Below are 12,374 nucleotides of genomic sequence, written 5' to 3' on the forward strand. Positions count from 1 at the left end.
GAGGAGCTCTGCGTCACATGGATGGAGAGCCTGTTCCAGAGAATGTGAATTCTCTGAGAAATATATCTGTCACTTCATTGTGTCCTATTTATATCACAAGCAAAATTTAGCTATTTTAATCTAGTAGTTCTGATGCTGTTTGTTTTGCAGATGTGCAAAAGGCTCAGCAAAACAGGGTCTATGGATGCCTTGTATGCCAGGCATGGATGACTTCTCAGAAGTCTGTATATTACTGAGTAAAGAGACAGTGCTTTGAGGAGATCAGCATAGGACATTAGGTTTACTCCCTGTATTTTTTGTAAGGAACATATGTGGATGTTCGAGTTTCTGCATGCGTTTGGTCAGTACATAGCAAAGGGGTTATTATACTTTATGATGGGTCTGATGAGGGCTGAGTGCAGTGGTATGATTACCTCTCTGGACCTAGAGGTCATGTCCTCGCCTATACATTGAGCAACATATAAGGATTTTCTTCCTACCTTGAACACATATTGGTCGAAGGCTGGGTTACTATCTGCATGAGTTCCCAGATCCCTGACTACTGAATCAACTTTAAGGGTGTTTTATTGATAATGTGGTTACACAGGATGGTAGACTTCCCAAAAGGTACTAAAATGCATTTCTTGGTACTGAGTTTTAAGCCATGACTTTGACACCAAGCATTTGTCTGCATTAGTCCTTCCTGAAGGGTGTTCTCATTATGTGAGGATGTAATGACTCCTCCCAGTTTGAAATCATTTGTGAACGTCATCAGCCAGAGGCCTTTGACACTAGGTTTGCATCTGAGAAATAGATGCCAAAGAGGAGTGGGCCCAGCACAGATCCTTGGGGGACTCCACTGGTGACCAGCTTCTTGAAGTTGGCCTCACCATTCTGGGTCCTATCAGTGAGCTAGTTAGCTATCCAGTGTGTTATAAAGAGCTTTAGTTATGTAAGTTTGTTGACAATGCCTGAGTGCGCTATTGTATCAAATGGTTTAGCAAGATCTAAGTAGGCAGTATGCACCATTTTCCCTCATCCTTTACCTTAATAGCCTTTTCAAAGAAGTCCACCAGATTCACTAAGCATGGCCATCCTTTGACAAAGCCAAACTGGGATGGATCCATTGTCTAGAGGTCTCCCATGTCCTTGTTGTTAATTTCCATGAGAATTCTTTCCATGGCTTTACAAATAAGACTAGTTAGACTAATGAGTCTATAGTTTTCAGGCTCTGCCTAGGGTCTTCCATTATCATTATGAAGGGGGAAGATGATTGCAGTCTTCCATTCACATGGCACAAAACCCATTTAAAGACTATAGTTAAATAGTGACTCTAGGGGCCTGATAAGTCATATTTTAGACTATTCGGGAGGCATCTTGGGATATATCAAGGCCCTCTTAGGCAATGTTCTTGGCTTTAGTAAGTGCAGCCAGTACATGCTCCATAGTTATAACTGGAGGGTTTATATTTGAGGTACTTTTGAGGGGATGGTAAAGGGGATAAAGTTATAACTGAATTTGTCTGCTAACAGGTTTGCTATATCTCCAGGCTCAGTGAATGTGGCACCATTCACCTCCAGTTCAGTACATTGCTGTGTTCTGCCCTTGAGGTTTCTGACATGGCTGTAGAAGGTATTATGATTATTTTTCACCTGGAAGGCTATCTTAACCTCAAATTTGGCTTTGCTTGACCTAATTAACCCTTTGAATTGCCTATTTACTTTGATGAGAGAGTTTCTGTCTTCATGAGAATTACCCTTCCCTTCCTGATTTTTGCCATATTTTTTTCCTTTTGTTGTATATCCTGTTTAATTTGGGATGCCACCGAGGCAGTTTATTTCTAGGGCTAGTCCTGGGCTTACTTCTGGTAGGTACAGCAGCCTCTATGCAGCCATTGACATGGTTTTACAACATTTTTGAGAACAATTCATCATAGGCTGCTGTATTCTCTGAGTTTGGAGGGGAATGTAATTTTGACAGTCAACGCTTAATAAAAGGTAATTTGCATTGGAATAGTTCCTAACTGTTAATGGGTTTAATGGGATTATAGTGATGATTCTGATTTCAAAGGAGATGGCTTTATGGTCAGACTTTACCAGTGTGGATGAGATATTGGGGGAGGTGCAGCATTCTCCTATATTTGGATGAGATCCAGTATGTTGGAGCCTCTAATGGATGTATTCACTATTTGGTCAAGGTTGTTTGTATTTATGAAGTCCAGGAATCCCTGTGTCTGCATTTTTGAGGCTGTGTAGTATCCCAGTCTATAGAGGGGTAATTAAAATCACCTATGAATAGGGTGTTATGTTGGATAGTAACTGTCTCCAGTAGGTCCAAATATGCATTGTGAGCTTCTTGGGACATGGAGGGTGACCTATAGCTGGCTAGGATATGGTACAGGATTTTGTTTATGGTGCTCTCTATGTGGAGGAACTCTGGCATGTCATTCTGTTTGACCACCCTAAAGGTATGCTTGTTGTTGATGTATACTGAGATATGAAATCTTTAGACCTTTTCTGTGCAGCTGCTGTTCTAAAAGTGTGGAAGGCACTGCAACCTTGCACTGATGGTTTACTCTCTGCCACATTAAATCACACCTCGATAACTGCACAGATGTCTATATTCTCTATTTTTTAATTTCTTCAAGTCGTTTGGGCTTCTAATACCATGACAGGAATGGACCTCATTCCTAAATCAAAGTATGATTAAAGTTCATGAAATTAGTATTGTTTCAATGTTTGAAGTCAGCCAGAAGTGCTCTTTGCAGCACCCACAATGTGTCCAGTACTGACTCCTTCTGCAATTCATACAGGGTTACATGTATTGGTAACATATCTAAATAAGACTGTAGATTCTTTTTTATAAGACCCGTTGCTCCTACTACTATTGGAACTGGCTGGGTATCTCTTCTACATTGGTCTCCTTTCTGACTGCAAATCCTGATATTTTATGACTTTGTATCTCTCTGTACACAAGACACTGTAGTCACTGGGTGTGGTGATTTCAATGATCAGTGCTACTTTTGTCTTCTTTTCATGGACTACTATATCCAGTTTTCTAACATCTATCTTTTAAACTGTTGGTAATGGGTGATCCCATGTGATGTAGACGTCATCATTTTTTATGATGCTTTGTGGTTCATGTTTCCAGTGTTTTTCAGCCACTTCAATACCATAATATTTTCACAATCCCCAGTGAAACAGTCTTGACACATTATTATGCCTTTCAGTATACAGTCCTTCTGCAATTAGTAAGTCACAACCAGCAACGAGATGTGCAACTGTTTCAAATTCTACTTTACAAAACCTACATTTGTCCGTTTCTCCCACATGTTCAATGGACTTTGTAAACCAACGTGTGCGTAGCCCAATATTTTGGGCTACGAATATTAACTTTTAATATCCTGGTTTGAATTTGCCTCTCCTTAACCATTCCTGCATTTGATCCTGATCAACATGAGGTTCTTCCAGAAGTTTTCTATACTTGCAACTATATTTATGCATTTCCACATTTCTCGCCTTCCTCTCTGATCCTTCAGCTTATATTCTTTCTTTTGTTTTTTTGGCACATTTAGTTGCTGCCTGATTCCATTCCTGCTTGATGCCAATATGCTTCTGCTATACTAAGCAGAGAAGTCATCTTAGAGTTATTCTCCTCATGTTTCAAAACTTTCACTACATTTGAGTCTTGTGAGATTATACATGAAATCAATTTCAAGGAGGCCCATCCCTTCTTAGGAACGAGGAATATATAATCTTGGTATGCACTGATGTTTATAAATCATTTGGTGAGCATGAGGCATCCTTCTTGTTTTCTTGTCTAATCTCTCCAACACATTTGGGGGCAGTCAGTCATTCCAAAACTGTAAGTTAGGACAGGAAGAGCCAATTGGATTATAGCTTGAAATTTGTTCCTAAATGTCAAAGCTGTTTTTAAGGATTAATTTAGGTCTTCTAAAGTATTCCTTATTAAGTTTTATTCACATTTGTTCATGTTTTATTGTTGATCATTCATCAATTCCCAAATATTTATGCACTCCCTTTGCTCAGGTTCTTTTATATCACATTCTTGTCCCAAACTGATGTTTTTTTGGTGATGCAGTTTTCCTGCTTTAAGGGTTGCTTTTGCACATTTATCAAGACCAAATGAAAATTTTATAGCATCTGAAAAAGTTTTGACAACTTGCAGTTCTGCTTTCAGTTCCCCATCTAATTGAGCAATTCAGTTTTAAATCATTGACAAAGAGAAGATGAGAAGTCTTTACACTTTGTTGTTTTCTAGGAGCCAAATTATAGCCATGGCCTAAGCTGTTAAGTAGACAGTTTAATGGGTTAAGGGCAACACAGAATGTTTATCCCTGGGATAATAATTTGTCCTTTATCATAGCTTAATTGCAAAGTGGTCTGTCACTGTTTCATGGTCACTGTAATGCAGTGGATCAGTGTAATCTTATATATTTTTAAGCACTCTATTATCCATGAATGTGGGATACTATCAAATCCTTTTTGTAGTCAGTCCATCCCATACCTAGATTATTCTCCTTTTTACAGTTCTCCACTATGACGTTATTTAACAACAAATGATCCTTTGTTCCATATGACTTTCTTTTATTGCCCTTTTGTTCTACTGCCATAACTGAGTTTTCTTCTAAATTGCTATAAACTCTGTCGGCATCAAATCCAGTGTATAGTTTGTATGCCATCAGAAGGCAAGTTATTGGTTTATAATTTTTAGGGTAGCTTGCAGGATTAATCTTAAGCAGGAGCATTGTTTTTCCTGTTGTTAACCAAGTTGGTGTCTGTTTGGGGTGGACATATAAATAGTTCTTACTCATGGCTAAATCTTCATGCAAAGATGATAATACATTTAACCAGAAGTTAAGGACTGCATCTGGGCCTGGGGTTTTCCAATTAGAGGCTTTTCTTAACTTTGTTTCAATCTGTCTGGATGTTACTTCATCCCATTTCATATCCTGTATCTTTAAACTTTTTATTCTTTCTTTTATTTCTTATATCCACTTAGCATCTTTGTTATGTTCCACAGGATCTTCATAAATACTTCTCCAAAATATATCTATCTCTTCATTTGTTGGTGGTCTTTCAATTCCTTTTACCTTCTTTATCAATTGTCTGTAACACTTTTTTGGTTCATCAATAAATTGCTTATTTTGTACTTTTTCTTTATATGTATCTGCGTATCTTCTAAGGTTTTCCACCTGTGCTGAGATTTTTAGATTGTTATTTGCAATAGTACATGATAGATCCTGATCTGTTCTAATACTACACATTATTTTTATTAAGTATATCTTTCTAAGTATTTTTGCTGATCTGTTCCCTCTTTTATACTCTTCTAACATTGATGCGTCTTGGCTTAATTGCTTTATTGTTTTCTCTATTCGATACTTTCATGATGGTATTTGAGTTCTTCTCTTCCTTTCCCTCACTACCCAGTGTTCTTGTGGTAGAACTTTATCAGTTATTAATTTAGCTGCACAGTGATATATCCTGTTTACTTCTGTTATATATCATGGATCTCTATGGACAGTCCTAATTACTGTGTTCATTTGTTTTATCAAACTTCTGACTTTCTGAGTTTTATTGACCTTCTACAATCCATTTATTTCATTGATCTTAATATGTCTATCTATAGCTATTAAATCAAGCAACTCTTCTCTTATCTCAATTTCTTCTAAATTGAGGGCACATTTTTTGTTTTCCTTTTCCTGTGGGCATTTTATAGAAAGTTCTATACCATCTTCCTGTGGCACATTCTCTTCAAATTCATCCTGTGCCATCCGTTGCTCTGTCATATGGGAACTCACTGGCCTAGCACTCCTCAACATTGACTGTGTAAGTGTTTCTACAGTTTCCTGTTGCTTCCCTTGCTGTCCAGCTTCAAGTGAATGTTTATACTGGTTTCCTATGGAAGGCTCCAAAATATATTAATATGGCACCTGACCAATTGCTTCCCATTCCATTGGTTTCCACTTAATTTGGATGTCCATTGCTTTATCTTGTTGTGGTGTTTTCTGAAAAAGATTTTCTATACTGACTCCTTTACTTCGCATAACCTCAGTTTCTATTTCTTTAACTTCTCTATTACTAATCTCCTTTTCTACTTTTACCCTTTGTCTTCTTATTTTTAGTATTGTAACATTTTCCATGTCTGGATTCCTTTGCCTGTATTTCTCTTCAAATATATTTGGTGCTGCTCTTTGTGTATTGATTAGTTTTACTTTCTCCTTTGCATCTCTTTTTGAATCTCTTTTTCTTTCCCATGTCCATATTTCTTTTTCAGATGTCTCCTGATCTTCCTGTTTCTCCTCACTTTGGGGACTTGTGTTAGACCTTCTACACCAAATCCTTCACTTTGCAACACTCCATAACTTCAGCTTCTATTTTTTTAGCATTTGATGTACTAATCTTCTTTTCTACATTCCCTGTTTGTGATATTTTTTTTATTGTGAAATGTTCTATATTTGGATGCCTTTGCCTATATTTCTATTCTAATATCTATGAGATTGCCTTCTTTATATTTATTATTTTTGCTTTTGCCTTTGCATAAATATTGCACCATATCAAATCTCTTTCTTTCCCATGTCCATATTTCTTTTTTACACTTTTCAAAAATCTCTAGGCTTTGTTGTTTATATTTTTGTACTTCCTCAGATGCTTCTTTTTCCAAACAGATCAAATTTTCTTGATTTATATACTGTTTTTACCAATCTGTTATATTAATGAACATACTTTTTTATTTGAGTCTTCTGACAGTTTTTCTTGTGGAAGTATTTTTCTTTCCTCTAATTTCTCTATTAATCTTTTTGTATATCTTGTGTCTGGAAATTCTGGGCTTTTTGTATAATAGTAACAATACATAATTCCTTTCTTATCCTCAATAGTCCACTCTATTGTCTTTATGCCTCTTCTTTGGCCTATCAGATTTTATGATTTTTGTGGACTGCTACTTCCTTCTACAACAGGAGAGGCCATCCTCTCTCTCTGGGCTGGTCTGGTCCCATCGTAGGAATGTTTCAGTATTTTGAGGATTGTACACTGTCTTTTTTTCCGCTCCTGGCACCAGTGCATGTACCAGGATTGGGCACTATTTATCCTGGGTCTTGTGCACTCAGCTATCTTTTTTTAATTTTTGATCTACTTCCATCCATGATATATGCTATATAAATACAGTCTATATATCAGTGTCATCTTGGTGAGATTTTGTGAAAAACAGGGTCCACCTTGTGAAGGTACTCACCAAGACTTGAGGATGAATTAAATTTCAGCACTACTCTCCTTTACTTATCATCTTTCCATTCAGACTCATTTTCTAGTGTGAGAAGTGCATGGTGGGATTGTAGTTTTTTTTAGGTTCCTGGGATTGAGCAGTAACACCTTGAGGTTCAATTAAGTTGATTTTGCTATGTTGGTAGGTTTGTCAATTTGGCATTACCTGAAAAAAGGCACTATGGGAGTGGATGCATTTTTAGTCATTATTCAAAAGCCTAGAGTTAAGAGGTGTAGACCATCCTTGGCAAAGCAATGTGAGTCCTCCCAAGCTCACAAATATTGGATCTCCTTAGAATGGCACAAGAAAGACAGCCAGTTGTTGAAATCAATCATTTTTTGTTGGTATTGTGGCATCATCCTATGTGATAATAATGTGCTGCTCATTGTTAGACTCATGCCAGCCTAAGACACGTAGCCTGAAAGCTTCATAATTTCTCTCTCGGGTCATTTGCCAAATGCAAAATGAGTGTGAGTTTTCATGCCATTTCAATGAATGTGAATTTCAAGGGCAGAGAAGTTTGCTGCTCATGCTAAGTCTATTTTCATTGAGAGACTGTATTGTTTGTTTAGCAAATGGCTCAGTGTTTGTACTATTTTATTTCAATTTCTGTAATCAATTGTAGAAGTAAATAAGAAAACAGTATGCACGCTGACAGGTTTGAACAGTGTTTATGGCAACTGAGGAGAAATAGCCAAGTAACGGAAGACTGGAGTGGCTAGGGAGGGGGCTATTGCTGGAGTGGTATGGGATTACAGACTATCCATTCAAGTAAAACAAAGCTCATCCATGTCCATATTCAAATGCAACTTGGATCTAAGGATAGGTAATTAAAAATGTACTCCAGGATTGCCTCTCATGCCACTAATTGATAGAGGTAGTTCCTAAATTCTGCATACATTACATGGGTCCCCTCAAATTATCTATGGTATAATCACAGTTATTCTCACTAGGGCTAATGTACAATTATCAGCCATGGGATAGTTATGACCAATCAGGAAATGTTAATTCAAGCACCAAAAGGGAAATTGGCTAAGCATAAACCTGTCTTCCAAGTGAACCTATGTTGTGGTAGTAAATAGTTTTAAAACAATTGCCCTTTTTAGATCACTAAGTGCCCCTCTCACCCTCCGCCTGGCCAGCCTTCAACAGCTTCCGGCACCTCTGATATGTCTATTGTATATTATTTGAGGTGGGTATTGTGTACATGGTTTTGACAATCTGATGTTCACTTGTATACTAGAGTTTAGCCTCCATTGACTTTGTGTAAGTACAACTCTTGCATACTGTGTCTGCTTCTTTAAGGATTAAGTGATTGTCAGTAAATATGAAACAATTGCTACTTTATCTTAAAAGGCACTATTAATGTTCAAAAAGTTAATACTAAATTCTGAAATTGTTTTCTTGAATTTTAGGAACAAACCATTCCTTCTTGATACAATATAAAGTTATCTAAACCCTGTCCCATACAATTCCACAGTAAAAACAAATATGTTTCACAAATCTTTTATAAAACAAGACATTCATTAAAAATGGTCTGGTGCACTATAAAACATAGTACATCTCCCATAAAGCCAATAAAAGGTTAGCACAGAAATTTGTATGTCAACAGACAATGATGTCCACAGCTTTTATAAACACAGTATGTGAATCATTAACACAAGTTTTAGAGAAACAATGAGTCTGTTTTAATGAATGTTTATACTTGCAGGAAAAATATTTGGCCATGGGTACCCCATTGCTAATACATATGATGACTTGATGACCTACATGTGCAAATAATATATCCAGGAACTGCCAGAGTATCCTAGAGGCAAAAGCCTGTGAGATACCAAACATGTGTCCAGTCTCAGAAATATCCTCATAGCAAGTTTAGTGATGGTTATACATACCTTTGTATACACAAGGATAGGAAGTCTACACATCTCCCAGTGCCCATATTGGGGTCATACATGCTTATTAACTCTCTTACAAAAGCCCTGTCCACTCTGTTCCTTGTCTTCACCCTTGTATGTGCATCTACCTTTCTAAAAACATGGAAGACACTGAAAACGTGCACTGATGGTGTAATGTCTGCCTCTTTAAACTATATCTTGGTAACTGCACATATGCTTATATTTAGTGTGAGGAGGGCTTGGTGGGAATGTGTTTTTTTTTTGTTTGTCTGTTTGTTTAGGTTCCTGACATTGAGAAGTAACATCTTGAGGTTCAGTTGAGTTGATTTTGCTATGCTGGTAAGTTTGGCATTGACTAAAAAGGGCAGTATGAGGTGGATAATATTTTAGTCAGTATTCAAAAGCTTGGAGGGGAGAGGTGTAGGCCATCCTTGACAAAGCAACATGGTCTGTTAGCCATGTCCTCCCAAGCTGACAAATATTGGATTTCCTGACTATCAAAATTATAGTGAGTTATCCTCTTCCTATATCTCAACCTTCTTGGATGGCTGAGTGAAAGAATTTTTGGCTCAGCCAAGACAAGCAACTCACACTGAGAAATAGCTATCAGAAAGTGATCACAAAGTATGCAGAAAAGGTATAATTCTACCTTTTATAATGGATCTGCAGATTTTATGGAAAGTGCAACAAATTGTCTATGATTCACAAGTAGAAGTGAGACAGCTTCATCACCATATGCTGCTTGACATCATTTTTCATTTGCATGTTATTATCACTTCATTTGCTTATGCCCATTTGTGGTCATCATGTCTTAGCATAAGTATGAATATGAAGTATGAATCTTGGCTTTACTGCTTTCATTTTCAGATAGAGAGGATACCTTTAACACTCCATGAGATGACTATGAATATCACCAAATATTTATTTTGATAGAGCTTTACCTGAAACACACAAGAAACAGTTTTATTGTTAATTATTTATTGTTAAATTTGTATACTAAGTGTTCTGTCTGGTAAGACATGTTCTAATAGGGCAAAAATAATAGTTCATGGGTTCACAAGTTCATAGATTTATACTAGGCTAATAACCACTGTGGTCTGTATAAGCCTAGCCATGCAATCCATCCCAGTTTGCCCCAAGTACCTTGGATGCCTATATGGCGGGTTATATAAGTAAGGAGATAGCTAAGGGTTATGTGGGGGGAGTAAGTTACTTGGGAATTAATTTACTTATTGTCAACCTCTGTCCATAAGAGACATGGTGGCCATATCAGGGGTGAGTTTGTAATTTCCCATCCAATGATCAAGACTTTCCTGGGGATTTAATAAAATCCATGTAAGAATAGTGGAAGACCAACATGGAAGGTACTGTGGTCATCTATGCAGAACCTCCCTCTGCAGCATGCCTCACATATTAATGAAGGCACATTACTGAGGGAGAGCTGTGTAACATGGTTAGTGAATCAGTGTAGGGAGTGTGTTACTGTGTCTGGAGATGAGCAATACACCCCCTGCACTGCAAAGTGTGGGATGTCAATGTATGCATATGTAATAAAAGTTTTTTTTTTTAATTTTTTAATTTTTTTTTTGTGTTTGCCAGCATGGTGCGGCACCTAGCAATGGACATGTGCCAGATATCTAAAAATAGAAACCAGTTACATTTAATTATTTAGGAAAGGTCAAATTTAAGCATAGCTGAGTGGATCTGCACAGCATGGCGCGAGGCTTAGTGGTGTTTAAACGTAGTGGAGAGATATATGTAAAAGTATAACACCATTTCACATTGCCATGTAGTTGAATGGTTAGAGTGACCGCCTTATGTGCAGCAAGTTAATTTGTAAATACACAGTATGAGACTCTTTTTAATCCAGATTAAATTTTTTTGATTACATAGACATATTATTAAATTTAGTTTGCAAATACACATTTATGAGAAGTATTATTAAACCTTCATTGAACTTTGTTGAATACCCAGACAGGGTATGAAGCATTTATGTTACAAATATACAATTATGAGAGGTATGTGTAAACCCTTGATTGAATAATGTATGTATGCACAGACATGTTATTAAATATTTTAGTTTGCAATTACACAATTATAAAATGTATTATTAAATCCTGCTTTGCTGTGCTAAGCTAAGATCCGCAAAGCACAGCTATGCTTAGCCAAGCACTGCTTAAACAAGGAATATTTTAGCAGTGCTTAGCTAGTATGTGCATTGCTAAGCACTGCTAAGCAATACCTGTTTAAGCATTGGTCAGCTCAGCTAAGCTGGTTTGAGCACAGCTAAGCATTGCTAAGCATTGCCAGTTTAAGCATTGCTCGGCTGACCTCAGTGGGTTTACATGGTGTTAAGCGAAGCTCTGCATTTATAAAATTGGCTCAATGGTGGTAAAGGACGGGAAAACAGCCTTATTTATGTGCAACAGGTGGGAATACAGCCATAACCTGTTGGAGTTTGATCTTAGCAGAGAATATGGCAGGAGTTGGAGAGGGTGTGTGTTTCCAGGTGCAGTGGTGGAGCATTCTAGAGTCCAGGGTCATTGTTGGACTCCCTGTAAAATACCATGCCATCTGGCTGCTGCAGGCCAGTACCAGGGGTTGGAATACAAATCAGAAGTCTGGGACCAGCTGGCTCACAATCTCACCAGTGCAAGTGGTATCCCCCACACAGATGAGCAGTGCATCATCATTATGATGACCTGAAGCATCTTAAGGCAGATCTCTTGGCCACCTGGGTCCAAGATATTACAGACGGGAATGTCCCACCAGTTTGTAAGTATTGTTACCATTGATTTACCAAATTCTACTCTGAATGTGTGATAGACAGGTACCTTTGAGAGTGTGACAGGTACACATAATGGTGTGCTTCTCTCCCCACAGCTACAGAGAAGACAGCTCGCAACCTGGAGTCCCATGCAGGGTTGGTGTGGTGAGCATGGATGTATCTTGCAATCTATAATCATATAAACAAGAAAGAGTAAATTAGTAACTGCTAGTAGGTATATTCAGTTTTGATTGTAATGCAATGAATGTGGTCATAGACTTGGACTGATATAACTGAGTAATGCCAGGTACAGGTGAATAAAGATAAAAGCATGAAACCTGATAATATTAAAAAAATAATGTTTCTACTGCATTAATAATGTTAAGGAAATAAGGTTTCTACTGCATTAATAATGTTAAGGAAATAAAGTTCTACTGTATTACTAATGT

This window comes from Protopterus annectens, chromosome 12.part0 (assembly GCF_019279795.1).
Source record: "Protopterus annectens isolate FY-2018-M chromosome 12.part0, PAN1.0, whole genome shotgun sequence".
Lineage (NCBI taxonomy): Eukaryota > Metazoa > Chordata > Ceratodontiformes > Protopteridae > Protopterus > Protopterus annectens.